The following is a 9,932-nucleotide window of genomic DNA, read 5'->3' as shown; positions in this document are numbered from 1 at the left end:
ACCCCAGAAAGAAATCATAGACCCATTAGTAGACACTTCTCATTCTGCATTCCCAAAATCCCTGGAAAGCACTAATTTACTTTCTCTCTCTATGGATTTGCCTATTCTAGATATTTGTATAAATGAAATCATACAACATGTGGCCTTTTGTGTCTGGCTTCTTTCAATTAGCATAATATTTTCAAAGTTCATCCATGTTGTAGCATGAATGAGCTATTCATTCACTTTTATGGCTGGATAACATTCCATTGTATGACTAGTCACATTTTGTTTATACATTTATCAGTTAATGGACATGAAGAACTGTTTCTGATTTTTGCCTGTTGTGAATAATGCTGCTAAGAATAGTCATGTACCATTTTTTATACGAACATGTTTTCAATTCACTTGGATATACACCTAGCAGTGAAATTGCTAGCTCATATGGTAAATCTATCTTTACCTTTGTGACAAACTGCCAAACTAATTAGCTGCATAATTGTAAATTTCCACCAGCAGTGTTGAGGGTTCTAATTTCTCTACATTCTTGCCATATGACTTATTACCTGTCTTTTTTATTGTAGTTATCCCAGTGAATGTGAAGTGGTATTATCTCATTGTGGTTTTGATTTGCATTTCCCTAATGCCTAGTGATATAGAGTACCTATTCATTAGCTATGTTGGCCATTTAGATGTCTTCTTTGGAGAAAGGTCTATTCAAGTCTTTGGCATGTTGTTAATTAGGTTTTTGGCTTTTTTGTTGTTGAGTTGTAGAAGTTCTTTCTATATGTTTGTTATTAGACTCTTAACAGATAAATGGTTTGCAAATACATTCTCCCATTCTGGGATTGTCTTCTTGTAAGTTACTTTACAACATAAAATGTTTTTCAAAGTCCAATTTATCTATTTTTTCTTTTGTTGCTGTTCTTTTGGTGTCATAGCTAAGAAACTATTGCTTAAGCCAATGTCATGAAGATGTATATGTATGTTTTCTTCAGAGACTATTATAGTTTTTTCATTAGCCCTTACATTTTGGTTTGTTGATCCATTTTGGGTAAGTTTTTGTATATAATGTAAGCCATATGCATTTTTATAAATGAGTTAAGTTTTGCTCTTACATGTGTGATACAGCTGACTCAGCACCATTTCTTGAAATGATTATTATTTTATTAATTGAATTGTCTTGGGACACTTGTTGAAAATCATTTGACATATATGTGAAGGTTTACTTTTGGAATCTCAGTTCTATTCCATTGACCTGTATATCTTTACGCTAGTGCCACACAGTCTTGATTACTGCAGATCTGCCATAAGTTTTGAAAACAGGAAATGTGATTCTTCTTTCTTTGTACTTTTTAAATATTGTTTTGGCTATTCTGGATCTCTTATAATTCCATATAAATTTTAGTATCTATTTGTCAATTTCTCAAAAAAATGCAGCTGAGATTTTGACAGGGATTGCATTGACCCAATAAATTAATTTGGTAATTATTACCATCTTAACAATATTAAATCATTCAATACATAAACATGTTTTTCCATTAATTTAGGTCTTAACTTGCTTTTAATGATATTCTGTAATTTTGAACATTCAAATCTTATACCACTTTGATTCAGTGTATTCTTAAGAATTTTATTCCTTTTAATACTGAGTAGAATTATTTTCTTAATTTAATTTTCAGATTGTTTATTGCTAATGGATAGAAATACAATTGATTTTTGTGTTCTGAGCTTGTATCCTGCAACTTTACTGAATTCATTTATTAGCTTCAATACTTTTTGTGTGGATTCCTTAGCATTTCTACATGTAAAATTGTGTCTTCTTAACATAGAGGTAGTTTTAGCTTTTCCTTTCCAATCTGTGCATATTTTATGTTTTCTTACTGAATTGCACTGGCTAGAAACTCCAGTATGATGTTGAGTAGAAGTGGTGAGAATGGACATCCTTGCCTTCTTCCTGATCTTAGGGGGTAAGCATCCAGTCCTTCATCATTATGATGTTGACTGTGGGATTTTCCTGGATACTCTTTATCAGGTGGAGGAAGTTCCCTTCTATTCTTAGTTGAGTGTTTTTATCATGAAAAAGTGCTGGATTTTGTCAAATGTTTTCCCATGTCTATTGAGATGTTCATGTGGGTTTTGTCCTTTATTCTATTAATATGGTATATTACATGGATTTCTTTTTATGTGTTTCACCACTTTTGCAACCTAGATAAACCCCACTTGGTCATGGTGCATAATCCTGTTTATATAATGCTAGATACTGTTTGGTTGTATTTTATTGACAATTTTTAAGTTTATATTCATAAAGGATATTGGTCTATAGTTTTCTTGTGATGGCTTTGTCTAGCTTTGATATCAGGGAAATAGTGGCATCATAGAGTTAGGAAGTATTTGTTCCTCTTTTAATTTTTGAAAGAATTTGTGAAGAATTTATTTTAATTTTTTTTAAGTAATTGGTTAGAATTCATCAATGAAGCAATCTTGTCTGGGATTTCATATGAGAAGATTTTTTATTTAGTAATTTAATCTTAACAGCAAGTTTACTAATTCAGTCTTATACCAATTTTCTTTTGCTTCCTATTTGCATTATATACCATTTTCCACCCTTTAATTTTTAACTTTTATGTTTTTATTATTAAGGCAGTATATGTTTGTAGACAGTATATGGTTCTTTCTTATATCCAGACTCACAATTTCTGCTTTTCAATGGAAATATTTAGTCCATTCATATTTAAAGTAATTACTGATATGGTTTTATTTAAGTCTGCCATCTTACTAATTGTTTTCAATTAGTTACACCTGATTTTTTCCCCCTTTTTTTCATTCTTTTGTCTAAATAATTTTTTATCCTAGTTTAATCCTCTATTGCCTTGCAAGATATATATTTTTGCAGTGTTTTTTTTTGATAGTTGCTCTGGGAATCACAATCTTGGCTTACCACAGTCTCCTCAGGATGAATACTGAATTACCTCAGGTAAAATATATAAGCCTGCCAATGATGTATTTTCAGTTATCATCCCACATTTGTAGTGTCATATGTATATAATATATAAAACATTATAAGCCTAACAATACATTTTTATAATTTGCACATCAAACAGTCATAGGTGTATGAAATACTTTAAGAGAAGAAAAGAAAAATTATATAAATAGTTTGGCTTTCTTTTAAATCTTATCACTTGGAGCTGCCCTCTGTTGTCATTTGTCTTCAGCCTAAAGAACTTCTGTTAATAGAAGCCCTGCACTATACAAAATGTTAATAATTTGTGTCTTTTTGTTTAATTGAAAATGTATTTATTTTGCCTTAATTTTTGAAAGTTATTTTTGCTGAATATAGAATTCTTGGTCAACAGCTTTTTATTTTTTAATTCTACTTATTTTTATACTTTTTAGCACTTTGAATATGTTGTTCTAATGTCTTCCAGTCTCCATCGCATCTGTGGGGAAACCAGCCATATATGATGTTTTTGTACTCCTATGTATAATCAATTTCTCTATTGCCAAGATTTTCACTTCACCTTTGACTTTAAGCAATTTGAATATTGAAGGTTCCTGGGTGTAGTATCTTTGTGTTTTTCATACTGACTTTCATTGTACTTCTTGGAAATGAAAGTTAATTTTTTCACCACATTCGGGGAGGTTTTGGCTCTTCCCCTTTCTTTCTCTCTTGTTGTTTTTTTGTCCCACAAGTTTCTGAATCTCTTTATTTTTCTTCCATTCTTTTTCTCTTTCTCCTTTGGATTGTATAATTTTAATTGATCCGTCTTCAAGTTCACTATTTTTGTTTTTTGCTATCTGCTACCTGTTATTAAGCCCATCTATGAATTTCCATTTCCATTGTTGTACTTCTGAATTCTTGAATTACCATAGTTTTTATTTCTCTGTTAGTGTTCTTACTCTGGCCACTCATTAACTCCATTTCTCTTTTACTTCTTTGAGTGAATTTATAATAGCATCTTTGACACCTTTTCAGTTATATTCAACATGTAGACCCATTCTGAAGCACTTTCTATTGGCTGCATTTTTTTCCTGAATGTGCTACACTTTCCTGTTTCTTTCCATATCTATAATTTTTTTAATTAGACATTGCAGATAACACTTTATGATCATTCTGGATAATGTTGCATTCTGCAGATGGTTTTTCATTGCATTAATAGGCAGTTAACTTGCAAGGATTAAAATTGCTAACTGTCTCCCCATGGTGTGTAGCCCTGATGTATTTGCTCAGTTCTTACAGATTCTTACTGCTACTATTTTTACCCTGGCCTCCTGGGAGTTTCACCTGCACTTGCATACCTTGGTGGCCAGCCAAGCATTTGGGAGTTTATACTTAGATATTGGGGTTCATCTTCTCCATAGGTCTCTTACAAGGCTTTCCCTCTAAATTTCTCTGCCAGCTCCAAGCTCTGTTCTCTGATACGTCAAGCCAGTAACGATGCAGTTTTCTGCTCAACTAAGCAAGTTGGGGAACATACTCAGATTTAAAAAAAGAAAAACAGCAAATTCACAAATCTCCTAGTGCACCTACAGCAGGTGTTTTTCAAAAGTAGATTCCTCTCTGTATCCTTGTTGTTTTCTCACCAGGTGCACTGTTGTCTCCTCCACAAATACATAGTTTAGCAGTCAACCGGCATTAGAGCAGGGTTTATACTCAGATTTGGGGTCTCATTTTGCAATTTTCTCATATCCAAAAATTCCCCCTGAAACAGCTGATTTGCCAGTTTTGAACTCTTCTCTGCTGTCATAACATTATGAGTTTTTGCTGCTGTTAGGGAGGACCCTTAGGAAAGAAAGCCACAGACTTGCAAATTTTCCTCCTCCAACTGCAGTTTTTCAGGAATAAACTCTCCTTCTTCTGTATGCTCTTGAACATCTTCCAGTATTTCAAAATGCTGGGAATATATAAACTTCATAATTTTAAACACACAAGGTTTCACATTACCACTTCCCTTTGCTATCATGAATGGAAGTACTTCAATAAAACTGTATTTTGAAAACATTCTAAGAGGAGTTTGTGAATTCAGTGTAATTGCTAGAAATTTTGATAGCAAATTGACAATTGGAGTTTTGTTCACTTTTACTTATTGGCATCACATGTTCAGAATGTCAAGCCTGTTTTTTTTTTCACCACAGCCACATAAATAGCCAATTGCTAAGCCATTGGTTAGATCACTGCAGAGACAATCTCCTATCAATATTAAGAAGGTAAAAATCTTCCATCCTATGGAAAAATATAGTAATTAAAATATGGTTTACTAAAGCACACTGTAGTACCAAGAAGCAATAATATGATTCAGCAGTTAATTAACCCATTTGAAATATATTAACTGAATTATTTGGTTGAGATTATAAAGAAATTCTATCAAATTTTGGTATGTACATAGGGAAGATTACATACCAATGTAATATTTTACTTCACAGAACTGGGTTAAAAAGATGATTCTCTTAGAAGTTGAGAGTAATTTTCCTTTCTTTCTTGTAAAAATTTGGACTAATTTAGAAAGGATGAGAAAAGATTTTCATTTAGGAAAACAAATCCCATAACTATGTCAGATATATATATATCAAAGTGAGATATTCTTAGAACTGACATTAATTTTAATGTTTGTGTTTTTCAACACACACATGCATATGTATGTGTGTGCGTGCACACACACAGAGCATCTCTTGATGTTCAACAACTCTGCTTTACAACTCTGCTTTTCAAAGTCATTGGCTCCACTTGTGTCTAAGAGCACCATGAAGTTAAATAAGCAAGTGCCACCTCTCCAGGTAGGTAGCAACTCAAAACATCTTTTTTTAACATTCCAAAACATATCGCTGAGCACCTTTTTATGAAGAATGCCCCCCCATTGAAATTTAAGCACAAATTACCAATAGATCAGCAGTGAAACCGCATGTAGTTTTATATGCCTTGGCTACTAATAAGAAAGGCAAATGGTATGATAAATTCAACTCTGTATCAGGACAAAAACTGTCATTTGTGAGCAGACTATGGGCAGTCAAAGACCATATAAACTTCCTCTGATTCTAGTGTTTCCTCAGAACTTCCACAAAAAGAGTTTTCCATTTTGTGTTGTTTCTTTTCCTTTTTTGGATTTTTCTTCACACAGCTAACAAATTTCAATAGTGAAGCCATGTAAGGAAAAGTTAGAAGAGGAGAAAGAAATAGCTGATTGTGACTCTGGGAGGGAAAATCCCGGTACAAAATACCTTTGAAACTGAAATTAGTCAAAGGGAGAAATAAAGTGGGAGAAACCCATTTATTTCTTACAAGCAGTCATCCCGTGTCTCTCCAGACCTGGCTTCAGAGGAAGGGAAAGCTCCACCCAACCTGTCTGGTCCAGATAAGCCCTTGCTGACCCTTATAATTACCTATTGATATTGAGATGGACTAATTCTCTCCAACCCTTGGAAACACCTATTGTATGGAGATGCACTAAAGACAGGCGAGAGATTCTAGAAATATTGCAATTTTACCCACACTGATATTTTAAAATAGAAAAATAATGTATATTCTATGTTGCTTTATTTTTCAATAAAGCTCTGCAAAATACCATCCCAAGATTTCCTGCAGTTTATACAAAAATAACAAAGCCATGTCCATGAAGAGTAATATTTTTAAGTAAGCATAAATCCTAGTCACAGTTCCATGATATTTTATAAAATGAACCTATCTATGTGCTCACTACCCACATAAATAAATAGAACATTAACAGCTTCACAGAAGCCCCCTCAGATTCCCTGCCAATTCCCTCTTCTTTAAAGGTAACACTGTCAGTTCTACCACCATAGGTGAGTTTTGTCTGTTTTTTACTTTTATGTAAATGAAGTAATAAAATATATACTGTTTCTCTGACATCTCTTGTTCATTATTGTGTTTTGTGATGCATTCATGTTGCATGTATAAGTAACATGTTTGTTGTCAGTGCTGTATACTATTCCATTTTATGAATATGTCAGAATTTACTGATTTTACTGTTGGTGGATTTTTTAGATGCACCCAGTTTTGTCTCTTATAAATAGTGTTGCTATGAACATTCTCATATATGTCTCTTGGTGAATATATGTACTATTGTAGGTTATATACCTGGGAATGAAATTGCTTAGTCATAGCATAGTCTCATGTTTGTCTTTAGTCGATATTGCCATTTGCAGCAATTGTGAATCATTTTTGATAGGTTTTTAGGGAAGGGTTTGGATCTGATTAATACCATAAAACTTCAGTAAGACAGAAATAAGTATTCTCTGAGATTCAGGGAGTTTGTATAGAATAGTGAATGTGATTCAAATCCATTCACTTGCATGAACTTATAGTAAGCAATTTAATATGTCAAGCACTGGCAGTATAGCATTAAGTAAAGCAGTCTCTGATCTCACCAAGTAACTTTACAATTCTATTAAAATCATTTACATTTAGAAAACAACATAGGAGAAAATCTTTGTGACCTTGTGTTATGAGATAAATTGTCCTTCCCAATTCATATGTTGAAGTCCTAACCTAACCACCAGTTTCTCATAATGTGACTATATTTGGAGATAGGCCTTTAAAGAGGCAATTAAGGTAAAATGAAGCCATCTAAGCAGACCATAATCCAGTATAACTGGTGTCCTCATAAGAAGAATCAGAGAAGATTAGGACACAGAATTCATGCCCAGAGGAAAAGCCCTGTAAGGACACAAGAAGAAGGCACCATCAGCAAGCCCAGGAGAGAGCCCTCAGAAGAAACAGTAGGAGAGGAAATTTTGTCACAGCAAGATATGCCTCTTTGGCATTTTGATTATTTTAAGGAACTGCAGACATAAGAGAAGCTCTAAGAAACAGAAGTAACCTTTCTGCAAAAGACATTTACATGTATAAGGGAAATCTCCATTTGTAAGGATGTCTCCCTTGCCTTACCAGGAAGAAGGGGAAGACTAAATCTCTAGAAACTGTTATCAATGGAGAAGGAAGGGACTTAAATATGCATAACAACCCTATCCTTGTTTACTATGCTTTTCCTTCCCATAACTTCCCATAACTGTACTCTTCCCATATGGTAACTTCCCATAACTGACTCTTCACCCCCAACATCTTATCTTTTCTTTAGCTGAAGATGGTATTTAAGGTGATGGCTTTTGCAATTTTGGAGAGTTACTCAGTTTTCCTGAGGCTTTCCCCTGTATACAGGATATATATGTAATCATTAAAGTTTTGTTTGACTTTCTCCTGTTAATTTGATTCTTAGATCAGCTAGAACCCAGAAGGAGAGAGGAAACGTTTCCTTCCCAACAAAACCAAACCAGCTGACACCTTGATCTTGGACTTCTAGCCTACATACTGTGAGAAAATAAATTGGTTTTGTTTAAGCCACTCAGTCTGTGATATTTTGTTACAGTAAGCCTGGCAAACTAATACACTTTAGATGAGGCAAATAATTTTCAGATATGACAGTAAAAGCATTATGAAAAAAGAAAAAATTCAAAAACTGAGCTTAATCATCAAGATTAAAAATGTTTGTTTTGCATAAGACAGCTAAGAGAATGGAAAGCAAGCCAAAGAAGGAGAGAAAATATTTGAAGAATGTATTTCTGATAAAGAAATTACATGAAGACTATATAAAGAATTCTCCAAACTTAACAGTAAGAAAACTAAAAACTCAATAAAGAAATAAGTGAAAGATTTGAACACTTCACCAAAGAATATAAACAGATAGCACACAAGTATTTGCAAAGATGCTTGACATAATTAGTCTTACAGAAATGAAAATTAAAGCCACACCTATTAGAATGACCAACATTAAAAAGACTGACCATGTAAAATGTTGGTGAGGATGTAGAAGAACTGAAACTCTCATACATTGCTGGTAAGACTATAAAATGTGGCCGCCATATTGGAAAACAGTTTGGAAAACAGTTTGGCTGTATTCTTATAAACATATACTTACCACACAACTGAGCAAAGCAATCCCACTCCTGCACTTCTGTCCAAGTGAGGTAAACACTTGTGTTCACACAAAAATCTACATGAGAATGTTTAAAATAGCTTTATTCATAACTACCCACAACTAGAAACAACCAAATGTCCCTCACCAGAGGAATGAATAAACAGATTGTAGTATATCCACACAGTGGAATATACTACTACACATATGAACATAAACCCATACTATTCAACAATAAAAAGAAATGAATTTCTGACACCTGCAACAACATGATGAGTCTCAGATTCATTATTCTGAGTGATACTTATATACTATGTGATTCCACTTACATGTTATTCTAGAAAGGGCAAAACTATAAAAATGTAAAACAGATCAGTAATTGCCAGGGATAATAAGGATGTGACTATATAGGACTACACAGTTGACAAGAGATTTTTTGGGGGGACAGGAGGAGAGGAGAAGGCAGCGATGGAACTGCTCTGTATCTTGATTGTAGTGGTATTGGTTACATAACTCTACATTTGTCAAAATTCATAGAACAGTCACCTAAAGCAATGAATTTTACTGTATATAAATAAAAAATGATAAAAAATTGATGGACTCAGATATACACACACAGTGTGAAAAAAAATCATTTGCCTAGTTTTCTAAAAGTAGAGAGAAGTTCAAGAATGAGTAAGAGTAAGACCAAAGATACTATGATGTATACGGAGAAATGGCAACAATGTATTATTACTAAGGAGTAATGCTGAAATAGGAATGAATTTATGGAGGTCCTTGTATGCCCTGCATGCCAGAGTCCAGCTCCAGCCGAGGTGTGGGTCACGAAGGAAAGGACAGCGTCGGCGAGTGAGGAGATGAATGAGAAAATGAAACACCCGATCAAGGTTGAAACATCTCCTGACATCAAGTGGCAGGGTCTTTATTTTTATATCTTTTTAAGGTTTACATAATGTTGAACATTTTTCTTTAATCATGAATAATACAATCCTTTTCTTGTCAGTTTCTACATAATTCCAGCTTATT

This window comes from Manis pentadactyla, chromosome X, assembly GCF_030020395.1.
Source record: "Manis pentadactyla isolate mManPen7 chromosome X, mManPen7.hap1, whole genome shotgun sequence".
Taxonomy (NCBI): domain Eukaryota; kingdom Metazoa; phylum Chordata; class Mammalia; order Pholidota; family Manidae; genus Manis; species Manis pentadactyla.
This window is presented reverse-complemented; position numbering follows the sequence as displayed.